Source organism: Scardinius erythrophthalmus (genome assembly GCF_964197995.2).
Source record: "Scardinius erythrophthalmus genome assembly, chromosome: 6".
Lineage (NCBI taxonomy): Eukaryota > Metazoa > Chordata > Actinopteri > Cypriniformes > Leuciscidae > Scardinius > Scardinius erythrophthalmus.
In genome coordinates, this window is record NC_138226.1 from 9,421,847 (window position 1) to 9,431,025 (window position 9,179).

A 9,179-nucleotide genomic window follows, 5' to 3' on the forward strand; every position below is an offset into this window, starting at 1 on the left:
ATCACCGACTGGAGAACTAATGGAGCAGCTGTCAGATCTGTGTGCCCAGACCGTAATGACATCGGCTTCACCAGAACAGAACAGGTAGCCCACTCGCTCTCAACGCCCACGGCCTGTGGCTCATTTCCCCTGGGCTTTGAACTGCCCTCAACCTGACCTCTCTCTTTATTTCCTTATGTTCTCTCTCTCTCTCTCTCTCTCTCTCTCTCTCTCTCTCTCTCTCTCTCTCTCTCTCTCTCTCTCTCTCTCTCTCTCTCTCTCTCTCTCTCTCTCTCTCTCTCTCTCTCTCTCTCTTCTCTCTCTCTCTATCTCTCCTTTTCTGAACTTAACATGGTATGTTGGGCATTGTGCTTTCCCACATCTCTCCTTATGCTCTTTCTCTCACTAGAGGACGACCAATCGGTTTATCATCCTGTCTGAATTGTATCTTCCCATTGCTTTACTAAAACGAATAATGTCCAATGATTTTGAATCCCACAGATTGCACATACTGACAAAATGTTTAGATTTACTGTAAAGCACTGAAAGTCACTTTGGATAAAAGAATCTGCCAAATGCATAAATATCATTGGTTTTCAGTGGTTAGGCCTATGTTAAATTATTATTTTTTTGTTTATGTACAGGCATCAGCCTGTTAGCTCATACAAAACTGAAATGGTATTGGTTTATCGATGTGTATATTATATTTAGTTGTTTTATTGAGATTCATGGATCAGAATGTTTCACTTTAGAGATTAGATTATGTTCTGTTGCAACACAGAGTAAACGACAATCTATAGGATGTATGATGCACAAAGACTGATATGGATCCCTATCTGCTATTGACGTTTTTGAGATATTATACAGCTGCTCCTTGGAAGCTAAACAAGTGTAATCAGATCAAATCAAATGTTTCTATTGCTTCTATATGAGGTGAAGTAATTATAAGACTCTTTGAGCAGAGAGTAAATTATATTAATTGAGACTGCAGCTGAGGGGCAACACTTGACGGTGTTCCCACTCACCTGCTTCTGAGTGTAATTTACCATGTTTGAGCCCTTTCTGACATACCCTGTTTCGACAAGTGTCATTCACTTTAATTTCAATGTAATGCTGACACCCAGAACCACAATTTAAGCACTGCATGTGCACAAATTAGTTTTCATTAGTCGAAATAAAATCACACAAAACCAGAGAAATCACGTTGATCACGATCAGGTCTTCCATCTATAATAACAGTTATAACAGAATTTACATACTTGTACGCTACTGTTCAAAACTTTGGGGTTAGTGAGATTTTAATACTTTTTTTTTAGAATTAATATTTTTATCCAGCAAGGATGCACTAAATTGATCTGACAAAAGTGACAGTAAAGACATCTATTTCAAGTAATGATCTTTCTATATTTTCAACAATGATCATAATAAGAAATGTTTTTAACACCAAATCAGCGTATTCAAATGATTTCTGGAGGATCATGTGACACTGAAGACGTAATGATGCTGAAAATTCAGCTTTGCCATCACAGGAATAAATTAAATATATCAAAATATATTTAAAAAAAATAAAATAAAAAAACAGTTGCAATAACATTTCACAATATTACTGTATTTACTGTATTGTGTATTAAATAAATGCAGCCTTGGAGAGCAGGAAAGTTTTCAAAATCATTAAAAACTTTTGAATGGTATGAATGCAAGTATTTTCTTCATTGAATTCAAGGTACATTTTATCAGTTCATACATTACCTGGAAATCGAACCCCATGACCTTGGCGTTGCTATAGTGCCATGCTCGACTGTTTGAGCTACATTTGCCGCATGTAATTCTGTTGATATACTGTTGTAGTCAGAATTAATGGCAATTAAATATGATCAAAAATGGCTGTAAAAAATAAATCTGCATTGTTTATCCTTTTGATCTTTCATTCAGAAAATGTGCAAAAATCGAACCTTTCATTGAAGTACATTCACATTATGAAATAAATGTTTTTCTCCAAAACACGTTGGCCTGGCACCCCTAGAATTTTTTACGAGCACAATATCTCTGAAGTATAGTCCATTAATATTTACCTTTTTTAGCACACCAGGGTGACTAGGAACATGAAATTGTCTTGCTATGACTTCTTGTTTCACAGGAGTATAAATAAGAGGAAACTCAAAGGCCAAATTCCCTTAATCATCCATCACAATGAGTAAAACCGAAGAATATAGTTCTGATGTGCATCAAAAGATTGTCAAGCATCACAAAATAGAAAGTGGCTGTAAGAAAATAGCTAAAGAATTGAAAATCCCCATTTTGACCATCAAGGCAATAATTAATAAGTTCCAATCAACTAAAGATGTTACGAATCTGCCGGGAAGAGGACGTGGGTCTGTATTGTGTTAATGCACGGTGAGGAGGAGAGTTTGAGTGGCCAAAGACTCTTCAAGGATCACAGCTGGAGGATTGCTGATATTAGTTGAGTCTTGGGGAGAGAAAAATCAAACAACCCCTACATCCCCACATGTTGTTTGGGAGGGTTTCAAGAAAAATACTCCTCGCTCATCAAAAACAAACTCCAGCATATTGAGTTGTCAGACACGACTGGAACTTCAAACGGCACAGGGTTCTGTGGTCAGATTAAACTAAAAAAAGAGCTTTTTGGCAGCAAACACGCTAGATGGGTTTGTTGCACACAAGGATAAAAAGTACCCCATGTGTACAATTTAATATACCATTGGATCTTTAATGTTGTGGGCATATTATTCTGCTGGAGGTCCTGGACTTCTTATTCAGATACATGGCATTGTGGATTCTATCAAATATCAACAGATACAAAATCATGAAAAGAAGCTTCTGCCATGACCAGTTCCCTGGCCTGATGAGTGGAGTGAACTGAAGAGAAGAAGCGCCAACATGGATCTGGGAATCTGAAGGATCTGGAGAGACTCTGTATGGAGGAATGGTCTCTGATCTCTTGTCAGGTGTTCTCCAAACTCATCAGGCATTAGAAGACTCAGAGCTGTTGTCTTGGAATAAGGAGGATGCAAAAAGTATGTATATCAGATATTACATTGAATATAATTACCCAATTAATAGGTTTCTGTTGGACTTTTAACGTGAAGCAGAAAATTGATTGTTTGTTTGTTTTGTTCAGTGAAAAGTATGACTTGTCCCACTCATCGTATGAATCAGTTGCATTGCTTTTGATTTCAAGCTTTTCTAAACTCATTGTCAACTGCACAGTTGTTATTTTTAGGATCGATGAGGTAGCCATCTGCCAATCAGCTGTCAAAACAGAAATGTCTAATAATTTTCCTGGCATCTTTCATTCGAATTTTGGCACACTATTGTTACATTTATCAGTACCCGAAATCGTCTCAGTTCGTCTCTATCTGTCAGAGAAAACAAGGAGGAAAAAAATAATCAAGCACGCATGGCACCTTCGCCGGGCTGCTAGCTGTTGCTGGCCTACTTCCTAAAAATAGCATCTAATACCAAGGCAGATTCGAAGACTTTTACTGTACTGCAGCTTTCCCTCTCTTTCTTTTTCTCTCTCACCCTTTCTGGCACCCCCCACCCAACCCAACCTCCACTTTCTCTCTGTCTCCCCTTCTCTCTCATATCTCTCTCTCCTCACACCCTCCATTATTAGTGGGCACACTTAAAGTGTTGTTTAGCTATTTATATCATTAACAGCGACATGTAAGTATATTAAACACATTCTGTAGAGTATTCACATATTTATTGAAGTGTGAATTAAAATTTGATTTTGCATTCAATACAATACAATAATTAAATTCATTTTCAAATTCATGAATAATTAAATAATAAAATGTGAAAAATGATAAATGATAAAGCCCATTTCAAGGTATTACGCTATTTTAACACATTACAGTTTGACTCATACATGTGCTGCTTTCACAATAAGTAAAGCTTTCACTTACAGTATTTAATGCTTATTAAAATCTCAAATTTCTTATGTGAAGACATCAAACCCAGGTAAAACTCCCTATTCACGGAGCACCCACTGTCCGTTCACTGACCGTCTGATACATATTACACATTAAACTGGAATGCACTTTTTTTGTTCTTCTGGTAAGCTCTTATCTGATTGCAACAGTCTGAGTGCAACAGTCTGGCTCCGTAAGTAAAATTCCCATTCATTTTCTCCATTTCTCCACTTGACTTTTAACAATAACCGTTAAAGACAGATCTATTGTGAGCTACGAGGTTGTTAACCAGTGGTATTTGCTTTTGTTGAAGCCTGCATTATTTCAACATATTATGCTTTTTTACATTTTCAACATTCTTAAGTGTGTAATGTTGCTGCTGTTTGAGTATAAAAAAGGTCTGCGAAGTTACAAAGCACAAAGTCCATTCCAAATGGAGTTATTCTCTATATCAGCACTGTTTCTAAACTCATTGAAACGACTTGATTGTAGTCTTAAGTTTCTTCCAAAAATCACAATTGACCAATCACGATACACTGATCCAGCCGACCAATCAGAGCATATTGTTTTTGGAAGGAGGGGCTTCAAAGAGACCACTTGCCAGTTGTATATTAGCCACTGTTTGACCAACAAGAAGATAGACAAAAGGCAATCAGTCTAACTTTTGCAATTCAAATTAGACCAATCTTCCTTTTAAAAAAGTTAGAAAAAAAAAAGAAAAAAAAATAACTTTTAAGACTTTTATGCAACCAGCCATAGAACTAAACAGAGCGTTACTGACACACTGCAGAGGTGCTGCAACAATGTGAAAATGTGAAAATATAATATGAGAAGATATGTGAAAGATAATGTGTCTTTTGAACATTTAAGCAGAAAACCTTAAAAACAAAATCAAGACTTTGTAAAAAGGCATAATATGTCATGTTAAAAGGGGAATTCCAGGTGAAAACCATTACCTATGATTCGGGGGAAAAAACCCACCAATTACAGGATCGTGGCGAGCAAATTGCATTAAAAGAATTCTTTGGAGCTTTGCCCACTTCCATGAAGCACTGCAAATGACGTGATAACTTTTGATGAGTTATGAGTTACTTGTGGTAACTTTTGATAAAATCCCTATTAAAAAATACTTCCTGAATCAATGAGTTTTTTTATTTTATCAGTCTGTCTGGAAATTTCTGGAGACTACCCTTTTCCTAACCTAATGCTTTTAAATGCTGAATTCAGAATAGCATAATCTAACTATTTTAGTATATGCCAGAAATAAGAGTAGTATGCTATTCTGAGTCAGAATTACTTCCTGTTGGGTCCTGATTAGCAGCTTTTTCAAGAGATGTGAGTCATTCCAAAGGACTCTGTGCTGACAAAAATTCCCTTTAGATATAATTTTGATATTTTTCGATATTTCACAGTTCATGATGCAGATAATTTTACTTGAATTAAAACGCTGTTTGAATTGAAATGTTTATGGATATAAAATCAGTGTCCTTTGCTGTCCAGTCAAATGACGAACATATAAAAGAAAAAATGAACAACCTTGTGCTTTGAGGACAGAGCAATTGCATGTCATGTTAGCTGCCCACATACAACCAAATACAAAATACTCCAAATTCACTAAATGTTTTGTCAGCCAGCTTGCTCCCTCGGTTTATCTAAAGCACACGCTTTTTTACATGCAGTAGGAGAATCTCAGCCATAGTCTTTTGGCCATGGGTGTCTGATGCAGCCTAATCCAGTGTGTGTGTGTGTGTGTGTGTGTGTGTGTGTGTGTGTGTGTGTGTGTGTGTGTGTGTGTGTTGAGAGAGAGAGAGAGAGAGGAAAGGATTAGAGCCAGCTGAATCACTTTGTGTGGGAGTGTAAATATCCTGAAAGAGGAGTGAGTAGTGTCTGCATACAGGACCACAGCCCCTCCCAGCATCTCCCTTTTCACTCCTCTTCCTGCTGCAGCAGACCCCAAAAACATATCTCTCAATGAATCTCCGCTTCGGACGCTGAGGAGCAATAAAGAGATGTGCTGAGGGGAGAGGTTTGTTTTGGTTGAGTCACTAACAATGAAAGTCTCTCAGTCACAAACCCCTTAGAAGGGTATAGTTCCCAGTGGGCATTCACTACACAAGGACCACACTCAAAGAAAGCATGCACATCTGTACATGTTCAAAAGTAAGAATGGCTGTATTGATATTGCTTAAACATTCTGCTTTGGGTTTGTTCTCAACCCTCATCATAAGTATTAAATTGCAAAAGAAATTTAGCACAAACTGCTTAATGTACTTCTTTTTTTTCAGACTTAGGTGTTTTATCAGTTTTTTGTTTTTGTTTTGAAAACTTTTTAATGGTTGGGGGTTTTAAGGGGTGGTTGAATATGATTTCACTTTTCTAACTTTAATGTGTAATGTTGCTGTGTTAAAGTTACGATGCTCAAAGTTCAAAGCAAAGGGAGATATTTTCTTTTAAAGAAATTGCTTTTTAAGGACTACAACAAACGGCAGGTTAATAGATTATCAAGACAGAATATGCTAATCAATTGACTAGAAGATAACTACACAAAAACTACATAAATTCACCAACTAACCATTCAGAAATGTTGTCTACATGTTGTCACTTGAGTCTCTCCATCTTTCTGGCTTCGGTTTGAACCTAAAAGGCTAAAAGTGTTTGAAGTGTTTCCAGTGCATGTCGTTGTGAGGTAAAAGAACGCAAGCTGTTGTAGCTCCGCCCCCTGTGCTGGGAGCAGCAGCTCATTTGCATTTAAAGGAACAGACACAAAAACTGTGCGTTTTTGCTCACCCTCAAAAGGTGACAATATTAACATGATATAAAATATCTGTGGGGTATTTTGAGCTAAAACTTCACATACACACTCTGGGGACATCAAAGACTTATTTTACATCTTGTGAAAAGGGCATTATACTACCCCTTTAAAAAGAAAAAAATCAAGATTTGTAACATCATCCTATTTGCATACTGACTAGTCTCTCCTCTCTCAATTTGCATATTGAATTGTACTACCTTTCCTGCATCTATTTCAATCAGGGGTGTCTAAACTCGGTTATAGAGGGCCATTGTCCTGCAAAGTTTATACTTGCCTCAACGCAAGTATAAAGTTTCTAGTAAGCCTAGTAAGACCGTGATTAGCTGGTTCAGGTGTGTTTAATTGGGGTTGGAGCTAAACTTTGCAGGACAGTGATCCTGCATGAGCAGGATTGGACACTGACTAGGTACTTATTTTGAACAAATAATTACTTCACGACCGCTAAAAAAGTATGTTCTATATAGAATGAGTGTGTCTAGTATGAATGTAATCTGGACGTATAGGCCTACTACAGTCGCCATGTTATCATTATCCAGCGTCAGTTTGTTACGTCCATTCACTGCCATTCATAAATCCTCTCCAGTAGCCTCATGGGATAGTAAAGTGTCCATCGTATGCACACTTCTGAATCTCGCCGGAAGAAGTAGGTCATCCTGGTACTTTTTGTCTACTCTTTAAAGGCACACTATGCAGTTTCCGTTTTTCTCAAACAGCGACCCCTAGAGTTGTACTTGTATTTAACATTACTGCATTCACAAAGAGCCGTCTCTGCACTCTTCTGCGCTTTCTTCGTTTTCTTCGTCGACTCTGCCATGATTCCATGGGCGTCAGTTTGGTTTGAAATGTGCTGGGGACATAGACGCATTCGGAAGTGCATTTTCAGAAGTGCTGGGTACAATGATGCATTCATTTTTTTTCCTCTTTCGCGCAGGTCATGTTTTGAAAGAAAATGTCCTGTAGCTTACTAATGTAAATAAATAAAAATGTATACAAAAATGTGATGATGTCCGACTCGTTTTAAGCCTTAAGTTTTCAAAAAGCATAGACATATGACCCACTATTCTGCTTCATAAGCACCATGTTGACAATTTGACATAACGTGGTTTAATGTACCTAAACAATGATTACCAAATTTCTCTCTCATATTGCTCCTCATAACCACTGAAAACGGTCAAAAAATCAAACAAAAAGTCAAATTATTATGGACATTATCTGACATTAAGCGTTTCTGCTTCACATTTTCAGCAGGGCAGCGGAGTGGCTGTGGGTTGACTCCCCACAGTTCACATGGGCTTTATAAGTCCTAATGTGAAAAAGCTTTACGTGGTTTAATGTACCTAAACAAAGATCACCAAATTTTCTCTCTCATGTTGCTCCTCATAACCACTGAAAACTGTTAAAAAATATAACCCAAAGTCCAATTATTATGGACATTATCTGACATTAAGCGTTTCTGCTTCATTGAGGCTTGTAGGAAAAAGTTTAACGGTTTAATGTAGGCTACCTAAACAATGATCAGTGATCACCAAATTTCTGGTTAGATTTTTTTGACAGTTTTAAGTGGATATGATGAGCAATAATATGTATAATAATATGTACATGAGTAATAATATGTAACACTTATACCAAAAAAGTGGTGGGTACAAAATGACTCATGACGAAATCTGGTGGGTACGCGTACCTCGGACCCCGACGGTCCCCACCATAATCGACGCCTATGCATGATTCACGTCTAAAATGCGTGCTAGTGTCTGCCATAGAGGCTGCTTCATATGTTGATGATGTATGTGACGTGCCATAAAGCAAGTCGTGATTCTCGCGAGATTTGTCGGGGCACCACCTCTCAAACTTGCATTGATGGTTTTGCCAGTGGCGAGCAACCCCCCCCCCCCCCCCCCCCGCTTTGCTATAGGGCCCAACTACAATTTCGTTTAACATCGAAATGATTTCGAAACTGTTATATTAAGATTTTTTCATATAAAAAAATATTTTTAGATTTTCGCTATAGTATGCGATTTCGGATGTAGCCCCTCTACTTTGGCAGTATTCTATGAACAAATCAGTTTGACAACTGCCTGTACTGATTCAGTCCAATTCATTTGTAAAGATCATACAGATCAAACTCAAAAGAATGAATGATTCGTTCACGTGTTTGCATTTACTATGATTATGATAAATACCCCAATGTGTTATAAAGCTTTCTCTTTTGGTTAAACGTCATACACCAAGCAAAATCCAATCAGTATAAATAATGCGAACACATATTATATTATCACGTATTATGTATTATTTTTCAGTGTGCATGTTTTTAGTTGAATAATCTGTTTTTGATAGTTATCTGTATCCTTAGCTAATTTTTATGAGTAAAAAAAAAAAAAAAAAAAACTTAAAACCTAACTCCTAAACTTGAAATCCAAATCTGTTTTCATAGTTGTGTATGTTGTGCAGGTTTT